Genomic DNA, 6,000 nt, shown 5'->3' with positions numbered 1-6,000 from the left:
GGGGAGTATATGGGCCTTATTGGGCCATACGGAAATAGAGGAGAGAGGCCAAAAGGAAGGAGGCCTGTGCCCCCCCTCTGGTCCGAATTGGACAAGGGGGCCGGCCCCCTTTTCCTTCTCCCTCTCCTCCTCTTTTCTTCTCCAACAAGGAAAGGAGGAGTCCTACTCCCGGTGGGAGTAGGACTCCCCCCTTGGTGCGCCTCCTCCATAGGCCGGCCGCCTCCCCCCTTGCTCCTATATATATGGGGGCAGGGGGGCACCCCAAAGAGACAACAACAATTGATCCTTGAGATCTATTAGCCATGTGCGGTGCCCCCCTCCACCATAGTCCTCCTCGATAATATTGTAGCGGTGCTTAGGCGAAGCCCTGTGACGATAGAACATCAAGATCATCACCACGCCGTCGTGCTGATAGAACTCTCCCTTGACACTCGGTTGGATAGGAGTTCGAGGGACGTCATCGAGCTGAACGTGTGCTAGAACTCGGAGGTGTCGTAGTTTCGGTGCTTGATCGGTCGGATCGTGAAGACGTACGACTACATCAACCGCGTTGTCATAACGCTTCCGCTTTCGGTCTACAAGGGTATGTAGATTACACTCTCCCCTCTCATTGCTATGCATCACCATGATCTTGCGTGTGCATAGGAATTTTTTTTGAAATTACTACGTTCCCCAACAATGGCATCCGAGCCTAGGTTTTATGCGTTGATGTTATTTGCACGAGTAGAACACAAGTGAGTTGTGGGCGATACAAGTCATACTGCTTACCAGCATGTCATACTTTGGTTCAGCGGTATTGTTGGATGAAGCGGCCCGGACCGACATTAGGCGTACGCTTACGCGAGACTGGTTCTACCGACGTGCTTTGCACACAGGTAGCTGGCGGGTGTTAGTTTCTCCAACTTTAGTTGAACCGAGTGTGGCTACACCCGGTCCTTATGAAGGTTAAAACAACACTAACTTGATGAACTATCGTTGTGGTTTTGATGCGTAGGTAAGAACGGTTCTTGCTCAGCCCATAGCAGCCACGTAAAACTTGCAATAACAAAGTAGAGGACGTCTAACTTGTTTTTGCAGGGCATGTTGTGATGTGATATGGTCAAGACGTGATGAGATATAAGTTGTTGTATGAGATGATCATGTTTTGTTGAAGTTATCAGCAACTGGCAGAAGCCCTATGGTTGTCTCTTTGTTGCATAAGATGCAAGTGCCAAATAATTGCTTTACTTTATCGCTATACGATAGCAATAGTTGCAAGAGCAATAGTTGGCGAGACGACCATGTGACGACACATTGATATAGATCAAGATGATGAAGATCATGGTGTCGTGCCGGTAACGATAGAGATCATGACAGTACTTTGGAGATGGAGATCACAAGCACAAGATGATGATGGCCATATCATATCACTTATATTGATTGCATGTGATGTTTATCTTTTATACATCTTATTTTGCTTAGTTTGACGGTAGCATTTTAAGATGATCTCTCACTAAATTATCAAGAAGTGTTCTCCCTGAGTATGCACCGTTGCGAAAGTTCTTCGTGCTGAGACACCACGTGATGATCGGGTGTGATAGGCTCTACGTTCAAATACAACGGGTGCAAAACAGTTGCACACGCGGAATACTCAGGTTAAACTTGACGAGCCTAGCATATAACAGATATGGCCTTGGAACACGGAGACCGAAAGGTTGAGCGTGAATCATATAGTAGATATGATCAACATATTGATGTTCACTGTTGAAACTACTCCATCTCACGTGACGATCGGACATGGTGTAGTTGATATGGATCACGTAATCACTTAGAGGATTAGAGGGATGTCTATCTAAGTGGGAGTTCTTAAGTAATATGATTAATTGAACTTAAATTTATCATGAACTTAGTCTTGGTAGTATTTTGCAAATTATGTTGTAGATCAATAGCTTGCATTGTTGCTTTCATATGTTTATTTTGATATGTTCCTAGAGAAAATTGTGTTGAAAGATGTTAGTAGCAATGATGCGGACTTGGTCCGTGATCTGAGGTTTATCCTCATTGCTGCACAGAAGAATTATGTCCTTGATGCACCGCTAGGTGATAGACCTATTGCAGGAGCAGATGCAGACGTTATGAACGTTTGGCTAGCTCAATGTGATGACTACTTGATAGTTTAGTGCACCATGCTTAACAGCTTAGAATCGGGACTTCAAAGACGTTTTTTTAACGTCATGCACCATATGAGATGTTCCAGGAGTTGAAGTTAATATTTCAAGCAAATACCCGAGTTGAGAGATATGAAGTCTCCAACAAGTTCTATGGCTAAAAGATCGAGGAGAATAGCTCAACTAGTGAGCATGTGCTCAGATTGTCTGGGTACTACAATCGCTTGAATCAAGTGGGAGTTAATCTTCCAGATAAGATAGTGATTGACAGAATTCTCTAGTCACCATCACCAAGTTAGTAGAACTTCGTGATGAACTATAGTATGCAAGGGATGACGAAAATGATTCCCAAGCTCTTCATGATTCTGAAATCGATGAAGGTAGAAATCAAGAAAAGCATCAAGTGTTGATGGTTGACAAGACCACTAGTTTCAAGAAAAGGGCAAAGGGAAGAAGTGGAACTTCAAGAAGAACGACAAGCAAGTTGCTGCTCAAGTGAAGAAGCCCAAGTCTGGTCCTAAGCCTGAGACTAAGTGCTTCTACTGCAAAGGGACTAGTCACTGGAAGTGGAACTGCCCCAAGTATTTGGCGGATAAGAAGGATGGCAAAAGTGAACAAAGGTATATTGGATATACATGTTATTGATATGTACTTTACTAGTGTTTATAGCAACCCCTCGGCATTTTGATACTGGTTCAGTTGCTAAGAGTAGTAACTCGAAACGGGAGTTGCAGAATAAACAGAAAATAGTAAAAAGGCGAGGTGATGATGTGTGTTGGAAGTAGTTCCAAGATTGATATGATCATCATCGCACACTCCCTATACTTTCGGGATTAGTGTTGAAACTAAATAAGTGTTATTTGGTGTTTGCGTTGAGAATGAATATGATTTGATCATGTTTATTGCAATACGGTTATTCATTTAAGTAAGAGAATAAATTGTTGTTCTGTTTACATGAATAAAACCTTATATGGTTACACACCCAATGAAAATGGTTCGTTGGATCTCGATCGTAGTGATACACATATTCATAATATTGAAACCAAAAGATGCAAAGTTAATAATGATAGTGCAACTTATTTGTGGCACTGCAGTTTAGGTCATATTGGTGTAAAGCGCATGAAGAAACTCCATGCTGATGGGATTTTGGAATCACTTGATTATGAATCACTTGATGCTTGCAAACCATGCCTTATGGGCAAGATGACTAAAGACTCTGTTCTCCGGAACAATAGAGCGAGCAATTGACTTATTGGAAATAGTACATACCAATGTATGTGATCCGATGAGTGCTGAGGCTCGCGACAAGTATCATTATTTTCTGACCTTCACAGATGATTTGAGCAGATATGGGTATATCTACTTAATGAAACATAAGTCTGAAACATTTGAAAAGTTCAAAGAATTTCAGAGTGAAGTTGGAAATCATCGTAACAAGAAAATAAAATTTCTACGATCTGATCGTGGAGGAGAATATTTGAGTTACGAGTTTGGTCTACATTTGAAACAATGCAGAATAGTTTCGCAACTCATGCCACCCGGAACACCACAATGTAATGGTGTGTCCGAATGTCATAACCGTACTTTATTGGATATTGTACAATCTATGATGTTTCTTACCGATTTACCACTATCGTTTTGGGGTCATGCATTGAAGACAGCTGCATTCACGTTAAAAAGGGGCACCACCTAAGTCCATTGAGACGACACAATATGAACTGTGGTTTGGTAAGAAACCAAAGTTGTCGTTTCTTAAAGCTTGGAGTTGCGATGCTTATATGAAAAAGGTTTTCAACCTGATAAGCTCAAACCCAAATCGGAGAAGTGCGTCTTCATAGAATACCCAAAGGTAACTATTGGGTACACCTTCTATCACAGATCCGAAGGCAAGATCTTTGTTGCTTAATATGGATCCTTTCTAGAGAAGGAGTTTCTCTCGAAAGAAGTGAGTGGGAGGAAAGTAGAACTTGATGAGGTAATTGTACCTTCTCCCTTATTGGAAAGAAGTTCATCATAGAAATCAGTTCCAGTGATTACTACACCAATTAGTGAGGAAGTTAATGATGATGATCATGAAACTTCAAATCAAGTTGCTACCAAACCTCGTAGGTCTTCCAGAATAAGATCCGCACCAAAGTGGTATGGTAATCCCGTTCTAGAAGTCATGTTACTTGACCATGATGAACCTACGAACTATGAGGAAGCGGTGATGAGCCCAGATTCCGCAAAATGGCTAGAGGCCATGAAATCTGAGATGGGATCCATGTATGAGAACAAAGTATGGACTTTGATTGACTTGCTCGATGATCAGCAAGCCATGATAAATAAATGGATCTTCAAGAGGAAGACAGGACACTGATAGTAGTGTCACTATCTACAAAGCTCGACTTGTCACAAAAAGGTTTTCGACAAGTTCAAGGTGTTGACTACAATGAGATTTTCTCAACTGTAGTGATGCTTAAGTCTGTCCGAATCATGTTAGCAATTGTCACATGTTATGAAATCTGGCAAATGGATGTCAAAAACTACATTCTTTAATGGATTTATTAAAGAAGAATTGTATATGATGCAACTAGAAGGTTTTGTTAATCCTAAAGGTACTAACAAAATGTGCAAGCTCCAACGATCCATCAATGGACTGGTGCAAGCATCTCGGAGTTGGAATATACGCTTTGATGAGTTGATCAAAGCATATGGTTTTATACAGACTTTTGGAAAGGCCTGTATTTACAAGAAAGTGAGTGGGAGCTCTGTAGCATTTCTGATATTATATGTGCAAGACATATTGTTGATTGGAAATGATATAGAATTTCTGGATAGCATAAAAGGATACTTGAATAAAAGGTTTTTCAATGAAAGACCTCAGTGAAGCTGCTTACATATTGAGCATCAAGATCTATTGAGATAGATCAAGACGCTTGATAAGTTTTTCAATAAGTACATACCTTGTCAAGATTTTGAAATAGTTCAAAATGGAACAGTTAAAGAAAGAGTTCTTGCCTGTGTTGCAAAGGTGTGAAATTGAGTAAGACTCAAGACCCGACCACAGCAGAAAATAGAAAGAGAATGAAAGTCATTCCCTATGCATTAGTCATAGGTTCTATAAAAGTATGCCATGCTATGGACCAGACCTATTGTATACTCTGCCTTGGTTTGGCAAGGGAGTACAATAGTGATCTAGGAGTAGATCACTGGACATTGGTCAAAATTATCCTTAGTAGAATAAGGATATGTTTATCAATTATGGAGGTGATAAAAGAGTTCGTCGTAAAGAGTTACATCGATGCAAGCTTTTACACCGATCCAGATGACTCTAAGTCTCAATCTGGATACATATTGAAAGTGGGAGCAATTAGCTAGAGTAGCTCCGTGCAAAGCATTGTAGACATAGAATATTTGCAAAATACATATGGCTCTGAATATGACAGACCCGTTGACTAAGCTTCTCTCACGAGCAAAACATGATCATACCTTAGTACTCTTTTGGGTGTTAATCACATAGCTACGTGAACTAGATTATTGACTCTAGTAAAACCCTTTGGGTGTTGATCACATGACGATGTGAACTATGGGTATTAATCACATACAAATGTGAATATTGGTGTTAAATCACATGATGATGTGAACTAGATTATTGACTCTAGTGCAAGTGGGAGACTGAAGGAAATATGCCCTAGAGGCAATAATAAAGTTATTATTTATTTCCTTATTTCATGGTAAATGTTTATTATTCATGCTAGAATTGTATTAACCGGAAAGATAATACATGTGTGAATACATAGACAAACATAGCGTCACTAGTATGCCTCTACTTGACTAGCTCATTAATCAAAGATGGTTATGTTTCCTAACC

The sequence above is a fragment of the Triticum aestivum genome, chromosome 3B, assembly GCF_018294505.1.
Source record: "Triticum aestivum cultivar Chinese Spring chromosome 3B, IWGSC CS RefSeq v2.1, whole genome shotgun sequence".
Taxonomy (NCBI): Eukaryota; Viridiplantae; Streptophyta; class Magnoliopsida; order Poales; family Poaceae; genus Triticum; species Triticum aestivum.
The sequence above is the reverse complement of the archived record's forward strand: the minus strand, read 5'-3'. Positions refer to the sequence as shown.